At 27.6% G+C, this 13776-nt stretch overlaps 1 pseudogene; it reads right to left on the reverse strand.

Annotated features, from left to right (window-relative positions):
- Positions 1–13311, reverse strand: part of LOC114256077 (uncharacterized) — a 42733-nt pseudogene extending 29422 nt beyond the window's left edge.
- Positions 13312–13776: the final 465 nt, after the last annotated feature.

A 13776-nucleotide genomic window follows, 5' to 3' on the forward strand; every position in this document is an offset into this window, starting at 1 on the left:
TTTGGATAAATTACACTTTGCCCTCCTCAAGTTTCATACATTTCTCACTTTGGCCCTTTGAGTTTGATTTTTCCCACTTTGACCTTTTATGTTTACAATCCTTCCCACTTTGGTCCTTCATATTTGCAATCGTTCCCACTTTGGCTCTTTAAATTTAATTTTTCCCACTTTGGCTCTTTAAGTTTGATTTTTCCCACTTTGACCCTTTATATTTGTAATTCTTCCCACTTTAGCCCTTCATGTTTGCAATCATTCTCACTTTACTCCTAGACGAACTTTCATCCAAAAAAGTAACAGAATTTGTCTCATCACTAACACATCAGCTCCATGTGTGATGTAAAAATTTACTGAAGATGCAAAAATAAAAAAATAAAAAAATAAATTTTTTTTAGTCTTCAATGAATTTTTTTAAAAAAATTTATTCAGAAACATTATTACATTATAGATGCATCTAGATTAGATACAGATAAAAAAATAAAAACAAATTTAACTAAAAAAAAAAAGTTCATTAAAGATGAAAAAAACGATAGTAAATTTTTTATTTCAGAATTGACAATATAGGCGTTGGGGTCAGTATATTTTCATTTTTTCATTTTTAGTAAACTTTTTTTTTAGTGAAATGTGTTTATATTTTTTTAGCTGCATTTGATCTCGATGCATCCATAATGTAATAATGTTTATGAATAAATTTGAAAAAAAAAATGCTAAAGACTAAAAAAAAATTCAATTTTTTTGTTTTCTATTTTTTATTTTTTGCTTCTTTTGTGAATTTTTTACATCACACATGGAGCTGATGTGTTAATGATGTGGCAGATTATGTTAGTTTTTTGGATGAAAGTTCGTCTAAGGATAAAGTGGAAATGATTGCAAATATGAAGGGTCAAAGTGAGAAAAATTAAACTTAAAGGACCAAAGCGAGAAAGATTACAAACATAAAGAGTGAAAGTGAAAAAAATTAAATTTAAAGGATCAAAATAAAAAATAGATAAAATTTTAGAAAAGTAAAGTATAATTTACCCAAATAATTTTTCTATGGGCTCTGCTGGGGACCCAGTGCCACATGAGAGCTGTCATTGGCTAAAAAAAAAAAAAAAAACCTATTTTTTTATGCCATTGAAAAAGACCCCGCACCCCCACTCGGTCTCATGCATTTTTTTTTTCTATTCAAACGGAATAATACGTTACCTGCCAGCCCCATCCACCAAGACCGTGGGGATCAGAACGGTCGGCCAGATCAAAACATGGGCCCGCATCTCCAGTGTAGTTGTAGAAGACCGTCACTGCTTCGCAAAATTTCCTATATGTGTCATTCCCTGCCGTTGGATCATCAATTGCCTTACACATCTGCACATCTGACAAAAGTAACTTCATTTTGAGTTCAACATTAGGACTATTTAATGCAATTTATTTAAATTGATTATAATTTTTTTTTTTAATTTTGGAAGTTTACATTAAAATATTTAGTATAATTTCTGTTTACGGAAGACAAGTGCTTATGACTTCTATTTTTTATTTATTAATTTTTAACTTAATATATTGTACCATACAAACTCATTCTTAATTATAAATATAAATTAGTGAAGACTAAAATATGTCATATTATAAAGAAAAATTTATCTATAAATCTCATATTCAGGAATAGTGATCTATTTAGTCCCAAAAGTTTTCCTATAGACTAATTAATTACATTAATTTTAGAAAAAGAGATTTAAGCCTCGTTTGGCAAGTGACTTTTTTAGTCAAAAAATCAAAATGTCACTAAAAAAAATCAAAAAGTCAACAACTTATACCAAAAAGTCAAATATTCTCTTTTCTCTCTACTTTTTACATATTTTTTGTAAAAAAATTAAAAAGTCATCCCAAACATTACATCATATTTTAGCCAAAAAGTCAAAAAGTTACTAAAAAAACCTATTCCTAAACGAGGCCTTAATATATTGTTTTGAATTAGATTTACGGTTACACACTTATTTCTATTATGTCTTCTTTGTTTTTTTTTTTTCCCCTCTTTTATGCTAGAAAGGTAATATACACAATTTATGTGAATCAAATTTTGGATTAATTTTTATATGATAATCTTTTTTATTTAGAATGACTTGAAATGTGAAATTTTCTAACATTTCAAAAGTATTACAAATGAGTTCAAATATGAGATTCTACAAACATGTCAAAAGGAATATAAAAACTCATCAGTAAGTTTTGAGCAAACATTTAATTTAAACTGTAACACTCTAATGTAACACTCAAACGTCACATTCTAATGTAAGACTCCAAAAAAAACTCCTTGGTATATTTTTTTCAAACGTAACACTAAAAAAAAACACTCACATAAAAAAAACTCCTTAGTATAACACTCAAATGTAACACTCTAAAAAGAAAAAGAAAAAAAAAATCTCCTTAGTATAATTTTTTTAAATGTAACACTCAAATGTAAGACTTCAAAAAAACTCGTTAGTATACTTTTTTTTTCCAAATGTAACATTGAAAAAAAAAATTCTTTGGTGTAATACTCCAATGTAAGATTTCAAAAAAACTCCTTAATATACTTTTTTCAAATGCAACACTGCAAAAAAATAAATTAAAATTAAATGCTTAGTGTAACACTCCAACATAACATTCAAAAAAAACTCCTTAATGTACTTTTTCCAATCGTAACACTCCAAAAAAAAAAAATGTGGGATTCTTTAAACTATTTGAAAAGGAATACAAAAATTTCATAGTAAGTTTTCAACAAATGTATAATTTCAAAGTGTGAGTGTTGCACTTGTAAAAAGTACACCAAGAAATTTTTTAATATTTTTGTGTGTTACATTGGAGTGTTATGTTTGGTATTACATTAATTGGAATGTTACGTTTGAAAAAAGTATACTAAAGATTTTTTTTTTTGTATTATATTGAAGTGTTTCGTTTGGGATTATATTGATTGGAATGTTACGTTTAGAAAAAGTACACTAACGAGTTTTTTTTGTGTGTGTGTTACATTAGAGTGTTATATTTGGGATTACATTGATTGGAGTATTACGTTTGGAAAAAATATATTAAGAAGTTTTTTGTGTGTTACATTAGAGTGTGTTACATTGGAGTGTTATACGTTTGGAAAAAGTTTAGTGTGTTATGTTATTACATTTGGAAAAAAATACACTAAGAAATTTTTTAGTGTGTTACATTGAGATATTATGCTATTGGAGTATTATATTGGAGTGTTACATTCTTCTTTATAATGTGGGATTTGTTTCAGAAAGAGGAAAAATCCAAAACCTCTATAGTGCAGATTGTCCAAATGTGTAATTTCATATTTGAAAAAACTCACTTTTATCCCTAAAAAGTTAAACTTAAACGTATAATTTTCACTTTAATAAGACTTTTGGGTTCATAAGAATACAAATAGGAGTAAACAGTTCACAAGATCATATTTTAAGATTTATTGATGCTTTACTCTATCATAAATCATTTAAATTTTTTAGCTTTTTTAATAATTAAAATTAAAATTAATTATATTATTTGATAATCTTGTTATTTTTCCTCTCTTTTTTTTTTTTTTTTTTTTTGGACATATCATATTATTTAGAAGGAAAAAAAAAGGTTGTTTTTAGCATGGGCAAATGTGTATAAAAATATATTTAAAAAATGCATAAAAATTTGTAAAAGTGTATTGGAAGTATAAATATTTTGATTTTTTAATTCATTTATTCTTAGGATTGTCATTAGCAGGATCTTATTATTTAATTCATTTATATGTTTTTAGCTTTTTAATAATTAAAATTAAAAGTAATTATATTCTTCAATAATCTTGTTAATTTTTTTAGGTTTTTTTGTGAAGATAACAAATGGATGAGTTTCCTTTAAGGGTGGAGTTCTTCTCATACATTTCAAAATGAGAGAACTTGAGAGGTAATGGGAGCCACCACGGATTATGTTTCGATGATCTAAATCATTTATTTTACAAATGTCTCAATGTATATCATTTTCAAAAATGGACGACAAATATATTTTTAAAAATTGAAAAAATTACTCATAAATCTCATATGGGAAAATGTTAGTCCATTTAGTTCTAAATATTTTTTTTATAAACCAATTAGTCATTTTTATTTTTGGTATATTTTATTGATTTGATTTAGTGATATTGGAGTTTACTTGTTTGCCCATTGTTTGAGATTTTATTTCTATTTTGTGCTGGTGTTAGGTGTGTATGGGTAAGGTATGATCTAACATTTCTATATTTTTGGAATTTCATGGAGTGACTTGGGGAATGAGTGATGTTGCCTGCTTGGTGTTTTATTATTGATGGAGGAATCATTGTGGATTGCTGAAGAGGTGTATGTGGTTGTTCGATTTTGAGTTTTTGATACTGGGTTTGTGAGGGTTTATGTGCTGTGCGATTTTTTTCCACGTTAGTTTTTACTTCTTGCCGATGTTGGTTTATGATGTGTTGTTTGTTTGTTTGTTTGTTTGTTTTTTTTTTGTTATTCTATTGTATTTGCAATGGAAACATCATATTATTTTTCGGTGTTGTAATGTTGAGATTGGCTGCGTTATACTATATTGATCTACTGTTGGTTGCAACCATTTTACGAATCACTGAATCTCGAATATAGATTTTTTGCATAACACTACTAGTGCTGGTAAACTTTTCTGATGTTGGCAAAATTAAAGGCAAGACTTCATGATGATGTGGTTGTGTCTTTGGGTTTCTTTTTTTAAATGTTGTTTTGCTGTTTGGGGAATTAATGTGGATGGGTATGCTGGCATATGTTGTTCATGTTATTAATGGTTGTATGATTTTCTTTTGTGAGGTCATTTTATTGATCTTGGGGGTGTGATAGCATATGATCATTTGGGGGGTACAATGTTACTTTGGCATTCAACATTCTTAGTTTAATATTGCCAAATCTAACATTGTAATCAAACAGTATGAGAATCCGAATGGTAGCATTGGGTGGAAACTCAGAAATTTCTATTCTAGCTCGTCCGTTTTGTTTGGGATTTTGGATATTTTTGTAACTATAACATCAAGAAAAAATCACATTTACTCCCTAATATAAATAACTCAGGCACTTATTTCATGGGCTTCCACGTAATTAACATTGAAATGAGACTTTTCAGTCTATAAAATAAAAGACATGACTAAATAGTTCAACATATCAAAATTTGAGATTTATTGGTGAAAAAGGACTTATAAATAAGTCTTTCAAAAATAAACTTATTTCTTAAATTTTTTGTTTTTCAACTTACATTAAAATAACGTTGACTTTTTTTTTTTTTTTTGTGTGATAAATAACAAAATAGCTTGGTGAGTAAAACAAAAATTACTAACATTTTGCTTAGAATGAAATGTACCTATTTGGATCATATCCTCTTTAACAAACAAATTCTAAAGTCAAAAAATGCATTAAATTTGCCAATGCTAAATAAGACCTACGTCTAGCTCTATTATATTTGGATTTTAAATTGTGAAGGAATTTTTTGAGGTAAAAGAAAAGGAAAAGACTTGTGAAAATTTTTAATTTTTGTTTCATCCATTTTTTTTCTTTTCTATTTTTAATACAAATTTCTCAATAAAAATTTAAAAGCCAAACATAACTCGGAGATCCACCGAGGGATTAATAGGAGCACGTGCTCCTTCCCAATTTTTTTTTTTTTAAATATTTTAATCTAAGATTTTGAAAATGTTCTCAAAATTTTTTTTTGGTAAATTACACTATGTAATACAGATTCCTCCTTCATATTTGAAAGATTACATTCTCCTTTCTGATGTTTGTAATCTTATTACAAATTATTCTTTAAATTACTGATATCATGCCTTAAAATTTTTAAATGATCATTTTCTCGTTTTTCCTACCATTTCCTCTTCATGTCATAAAATGATTACATTCTATAACTTTTTATTATTAAATTCTATCTAAACATATTCTTATTAAGTGATGATATACAAATATAAATTTTATATAGAATCTTCAAACACAGTGATATAACTTAATTGTGACATTTCACTTTAAAACAAAACACCTATAACCATGATTTTTATTTACAACAATATCATTATCACAACTCTTTTATGTTTTTTTTTTAATATATGAATATAATTTTTCATTTTTATTTCCACCATTATATCTAGATTATATCAATTTAATTTAGATACACTTAAAAATTATAAAATTTGTATTAAATTTTTTTAAAAAAAAATCATTGAATACAATAAAATAAGATAATGTATCGAATTTTTATATAAATTTTTATTTTTTTTGAATTTAAAAAAAAATCAAAAAATATTATACTTCTTAAATATATCTAGATTAGGTGTATCTAAAAAATAAAAAATAAAAAAATTGATTAAAATATTAAAAAAATTAATAAAAATAAAAAGAACACAAAAAATAAAAAAATTAAATTTTTGTGTGAGATAAACCAAAAAAATATGATTATTATTTCTCTTAAAATGACATGAATAAAATATTTTTATTATTTTATTTTTTTATATGTATAAATGTTAGGAATAAATATATCATTTTAATCTGACAAAGGAAAAATATAATTTTTTAAATGTGAGAAGGAATCTATCTTAAATAAAACCTTAAGGGTGTCAGTGTAATTTATCCAAATTTTCCTTTAAAAACTATGAGACCTTTAGGTTGCGTTTGGTAGAGTTTTGTAAATATGATTTGAGAGTATGAGTTGTATTTTGAGTTTATAAATTTTGGAATTATGATTTGAGTGTGAAAAAATTGTTTGGTGAAAGAGTTTTGAAAAGAGTTTTGAATTGAGTGGAAAATTTTTGATGTGACATATGATATTTGATACACAAATTTACAACTCATAACCAAACATACAACTCAAAATTCTATTAAAGCACATAAAAAAATTTAAAAATTCGGAAAATATTTTTTTCAAATATATAAAAATTAACATATGTCAACTGCAAAAAAAAAAAAAAAAAAATTTGCACTCTTCCGGTCAACTGACCGGACGACTGGTGGGACGTCTAGTGGGACATTCGGTGGGATGACCGGTTAGGCCAAATTTGAAAAAAAAAAAATGAAAATCACACCTCAAACAAAGTTTTGTATATATATGTGTAATCACAAGTTGCTTTTATTCTTGTATTTAAAATTAAATTCAAAGATTTAACACAAAAAATAGTTTTCACTTTAATTAACTTAACAATCTCGCCTTTCTTTGATTTAATCTCGCCTTTAAGTTTAATCCATTGAGATTAGAAGTTTGAGGAGTGACACTATCATAGATGTTTTCTATATCATGAAAAAGTGTTGTGCACAATTTTAAATAACTAACTTTAGTAAATAGAAATATATAACAATAATTTTTTTTATTCCTTTTATGTTAACGCATACAATAGAATATCTTCAATTGTATGCTCATTTTCTTACACTCAAATATATTGATAAAGGTTGTTAAAGTATTATTAAATTTTTGTGATGGTAGAAATTGATGTGATATTAAAAAAAATATATATATATGTATATATATATATAAATTTTCTTGATTGGGAATTATATACCCCTCAAGGTGAAAATCCTTAATCCATTCACGCCAATATATAACTATATTTAAGTCTATGTAACATATAGACTAAGATGATTTTATTGTAGTGTTATGTATGATTTTAGTATATATATATGTTTACCGTATTGAACGTTGTTGTATTCTAAACTAGCCTAAATAATTTGTTTTAGGGTCCGTTTGGAAAGGGTTTTTTTGGATTTTTTTGGCTATTTTAGCCACAAAAGACAAAATAGGCTATTTTAGTCACAAAAAACAAAACATCACATCAAACTCATAATCATTACACTCTTCTCTCACAAAAAAAGTCAAAAAGCCAAAAAAACTCTTCCCAAACCAAGATTTTTAGCTCAGACTAAAATAGTCAAAAAAATTAAAAAGCCAAAAAATCAATCCACTTCCCAAATGGAGGCTTAATATATCTAAACTCCCTCAATCAAAATTCTGACATCTCTACTTGAACTTACCTAGCTGAAATTTAAAATAGCAGACTTGTAAACTCAACCCCACCCCAACCAAATTCTCCATCTTGGCCTTTTAATAATTTCACATTTCAAATTGATTATATCAAAAAAATAATAATTTCAAATTGGCTGATCAAGAACTTCAATAATATCATCCATTAAGAAAATAAATTTCTTTATCATCCAACAAAGACACTTTTGTTTTCCATGTTATGTATAAGATTTAGGGGGTGTTTGGGAAGAAAAAAAATAGCCTACTTTAGGCTAAAAATCACAAAAAGACAAAATAGGCTAAAATAGCTAATAAGACAAAATATCACATCAAACTCATAATCATTTCACTTTTTCTCTCACAAACATCACATCCAACCATAAAAAAATCCAATCATCTTCCCAAACACAAAAATTTTAACCTACTAAAATAGTCAAAAACTAAAATAGCCTACTAAAATAGTCACTTCCCAAACGAGGCCTTAGTCTTCATATATGAAACTAAACTATAAAAATCAAAAAATCAAAACGTGTCAGTAGATAGGGCTTATTTCTAATTAAAATTAAAAAAATTAAATTAAAATCATCATTGTACTGAAGTATACATTATTTATACTATTACATAAACATAGACTATGACTCAATATATCAAGGCACCCAAGTTAGTTTAGTCCAATTCTCTTGTATTTGTATTAAAATAGTATTAGCATGCCTATATTTCTTATCATACATGTGAAATCTATTTATTTGTGTTAAGCAAGAATCATAGCTAAAAATATGAGTATGTATAGCATTTTTCTTTATATTATTATACTACAAATCAATACCTGTTTGACTGGATAAGCTGGCATGGGACTAAGAAAATTAGAAGGAGTTGGATAATCTGTCTCGGCCGTAGAAACAAATGCGCCATATAGAAAATCTACCAAAGACTCTACACTAATATAGTTCCCGTGGAAAATTAGCATTAAAAAAAAAAAAAAAGAAACAAATTAATCAAATATTTTACCAATTTATTCTGCAAGAAAATGCTGATTCATTTATAAATTTTTTTTTTTTTAAAATTTCGTAGAGAGAATTGATAAAACCCTTGCTCGCATATTTTGAATGATTTTCGGAGTACCTCAAGGCCCCCAGGTTGGTTTGCAGTGTCTTCAATTTGCTGCCATTACCCCTTAATCACTTTGTAACAGTTCTCACTCTCACTCTGATTTTTCACATGAAAAAATAAATGTAATTAATTAGTTAATCAATTACATGCAAACAAAACCTTCCATTTGGATTGTTTGATTATATGTTTGAGAGGGTAATTTATGTAGAAATTGGGCCGAGCTAGATAATTGGGCGTTCTATGAGCTACAGTGAGAAAGACTAAGTAAAAGGGCCTGATAGTTAGCCCGGTCCCAGAGAGCCTTGCAGTTAGCCCGGTCCTAGAGAACCTTGCAGTTAGCTTGGTCACCACGGTCAGCACGGTAACAGTTAGCTCGGTCAAACCATCTTGTGCCAAGGTATTGTTGGCTTCTACTTAGGACCTTACTGTTAGATAGCTCGGTCAAAGCTGGTTGTGGATAGCATGGTTTCAGACAACCCAGTTGGAATATGTCAACCAAGGTACACGCGCAGTGAAAGGAAGAACCAAGCTAGTTGGAGCTCGGTCTAGTCTGCGGCTTTAGCGTGGTCGTGTTATCTCGGTCGTATTGACATCCAACCATATGGTAAAACCATCTCATTTGGTTTAAGCAGTGAGGGGTGTTAAAGGATAAGCATTATCTTTCAGGAATGTGATTCTTAGGAGGACTCTACATGGAGGAGTAAGAGTCCTACTAGGATTGTGCCACACAGAACTTATAAAAAGCTCATAACATCACCTATGGAGAGGTAACACAACTCTAATTCTCGAATACACAGAGTTTTTTGTCTATTTGTCTATTTTGCTGACTTAGGCATCGGAGAGGTATCCGGCACACACCCGCCGGCTAGCTCACGTTTGTGTTTTCAGGGAGTAAAGCGACGTCGTACGGAGGAGCGCAAAGTTGATCAACAGGATTATACGAGAAAGAATATTTCTTGCTTGTACAATGTTGTAGAATTATTTTAAAAAAATTATTGGTTTGTTATTAACGATCTCAAAACACATGGTTGGACGCAAACAAGGCTTCATTGTCATCTATTAATAGAAAATTATTTACCCACAGAATTAATTTATAAAAAATTATTGTTTGGTGACAGTGACATTTTTAAAGTTTTTATAATGTTTTGATTTTAAATAAAATATAATAAAAACTTACAAAATTTAATAATTTGCATTGCTAGAGAAATCATCTTTGGATAATCATATTTTACACAACATTAATCACATTAGTTGTTTGGCAAGTTTGTAGCTAAAATAGTCACAAAAGATAAAATAAGGTATTTTAGTCACAACAAATAAAATATCACATTTAATCTATAATCATTACATTCTTCTCTCACAAAAAAAAATTAAAAAAGTCAAAAAATCATTTCTAAATCAAACTTTTTAACCTATACTAAAATAACTAAAAAAGTCAAAAAATTAAAAAATCAACTCACTTCCCCGACGGAGGCATTAGTTGACCCCACAGAGTAGATGATCAATGTTGCATAAAATGTCACATCATACGATATCTATATATAATCTCAAAAAATAATCGGTTATTTTTATTATTCACTAATACCAGTTTGGGTCAATGTATTATATATATGTAACCTTATAATGAATAGGATAAATTACAAATACATCACTTGAGATTTGTTTAAAATACGAATTATTTTTTGTGGTTTGAAAAATTATAAATATCTCACTGTCAGAATTTTTTATTAACAGAATTAATTGAAAAAGTGAAAATTTAAATTGTTCACCTATACAATAATAAAATTATCTGAATTATTAATTGAAATAAAATTTTAATATTATTAAAAATTGTTAATTAACTTGATGATCTATTAATAAAATGACCTGTTTGTTATGAAATTATAAACCTTAAGGGATATAATAAAATTTCTAAAACTATAGGAGGTAATTTATAATTTAAATAAATTTTAGAGGGGTGTTTGTAATTTATCCTAATGAATAATATGAGAGAGACAAAGGAAGATACCCGAAAATCTTGAGTGATGACATTGTTGAAGGCATATGGAGAAGTAATATTCTCAAACAATAGAATTGGGGAAGGGGATGCCAAAGCTCCAATGGTAACATGTGGATACTTCAACCTAAACCATGCTGCCAACACTGTCAGAACCATATACCCCAATTAAAACTTTCCTACTCAAATCCAACTACTCTATTTTAACTCTATATGAATAGGGAAGTGATCAAACCTCCTCCAATCACCGCTTCCATATACACGTGGAGGCTTTTGTGTGTATAGAGTGGTGATTGAAAGAGAAGAAAAAAAAATTGACCAATCAGAGAGAGAGAGGGGGTTGTGGGGGTGCTCATTGTGGGGGTCCAAGTCATTTTTCATATAAATAAAAGGTAAAGAGTAATGATTCAGACCCCACAAAACATCACCCCCACAATTCCTACTTACTTCCCCACAATCCCCACTCACTTGTGATTGATCCAAGTAAAAAAGAGAGGGAAAAAAAAAATACAAATACATCATTGGTTCACGTCACTGTGGGGGTGGTGGGGGTCTCTCCAAAAGGAGGTCCCAAACAATTTCCAAAGGTAAATTACACTAGTAATCTTTATACTTTGCCTTTTAAATTATTTTGATCCTTGTAATTTTAATTGGTTCAATTTTTACTCTGAATTTTTTACTTTGTCTTGGTTTGGTCTAATTGACTATAATTGTTAACATTATTTTATGAAAAATATGCACATAAATGTCGTGTGTCATGATTTTAAGGGCAAGATTGTAAACTTGATCAATTAAATTAGTTAACCTCAACCAACTGAATGATCACTTTTTGTAAAAGACCTTAATAACGTTGTCAATTGGACTAAATTGATAATAAAAATCAATAAAAAAAAATTAGAGTTAAAATTGTGTTAATCAAAAGTGTAAGTACCAAAATGATATAAAAGGAAAAATTTAGGGTCTGCCTATATAATTTGCTCTTAAATAAATTTTAAATATTTAAATATATATATATATATATATATATAAAACAATAAACAAAACCTGGCAACATATGCGTTGTGTTTGGTTTCAGTTTTTTGAATTCAATTTTTTAAAAATTGAGTTTTTTTATTTTTTGTATTTTTTTTAATGAACATTTTTAAAATTTTAAGTAATTTTTTTACTTTTTTAGATGTACCTTACTTAGATGTATCTAAAAAGTAAAATATTTGTAAAAAGAAATATTTTAAAAAATAATAAAAACACAAGAATAGGAAAAATATACTGAATTTTTATATTTTTGATAAATAGTGAATTTTTTAAAGATTTTTTTCACAAATATTATACTTTTTAAGTGTATTAAATACATTTAAAAATAAAAAAAAATGTTGACCATATAAAAAAAATTCAATAAAAATATAAAAAATAAAAAAATTTAATTTTTTTAAAAATAAATCCTAAATTATAAAACCAAACAAGCTAAGAACATTTCCAACCCATCCTCCATATCTTCAAATATGGAGGATCCTCTCCCAAAAATAACTCCAACCCATCCTCTATATCGTCCTCCAGGAGGATGAATTGATCCTCCAAATATAGAGGGAGAATGAAAAAATGGAGGAGACTCTAAAACACTATTCACTCTATATTTCTTAATTATATTCAAAATAACTTTTAATGTGTAAATTTAATTTTTATAAAAATGGCATCAATAAAAAGTATAAAATCATACCTTTAAAATGAGTATAATATTAAATATGTTTTACAAAAATTTTAAAATTAAATATTTATTAATGAACAAAAATTACTTTTTGATTGGAGTTTGAATGAAGGAAATGAAAGTTTGTGATTGGAGTTTGAATGAATAGTAACCTCCTCTATATTTATTTTTTGAATAAAAAATATTATTTTTATCCTCTTAAAAAGAGAATAAAAGAATGTGATTGGAGATGCTCTAATAATTCTTTACGAAAGACGTACAAAAGAAGGAAATTGATAGAGAGAAAAGCATACAGACTTCCTCCATACGAACCTCCAATGAACACCACCGGAGAGTCAATTGCTGACAAATTCTTCTTTAGATCAATTATGAGGGTTGCATAATCTGCTAATGCCTGTGTTGAGCTCAGATATCCAAGTGTACTTGTATTCTTGTTTGCAATATTTTTGTCTCCCCCAAAAGGTATAGATCTACGAAGCATGGGTACTTTGTAAAATATGTCGTATTCGTATCGGGTATTTATCGGCATATCGTATTTCGTATTATACTTCTGCATATGTACCAAGCACACGAAACATGTACTCAAGTTTTTTCTTCTTAATTTTTGACGTACCCAGACGTATCGAGTATATATCCAAACCGTATCGTACCTTAGTTGAAATAATATTTTCCTTCTACTACAGAGATAAAATTCATTTCACTAGATTTGTTTTTTAGTTTTTATTTTATACTTAGCATGGTTTTAAAATTAAACAATGGTTCGTAAGTTATTTAATATATTAACATTTAATTTTGATTTATACTTTTCCTTTTGGCATTAAATGTTAATTATAGGTTGGACCTTAACAAATTAAACAATTTAATTAATTTTTGCATTACTCTAAATTAAAAATAAATATTTTTTTACAAACGTTCCAAGTCGTACTCGTACCCTATTTTTTTTGAATTTTACCGCATCGACGTACCCGTATCGTACCAGTACCCGTACCCGTAC

This window comes from Camellia sinensis, chromosome 3 (genome assembly GCF_055761805.1).
Source record: "Camellia sinensis isolate YWXY chromosome 3, ASM5576180v1, whole genome shotgun sequence".
In the NCBI taxonomy this organism is placed as follows: domain Eukaryota; kingdom Viridiplantae; phylum Streptophyta; class Magnoliopsida; order Ericales; family Theaceae; genus Camellia; species Camellia sinensis.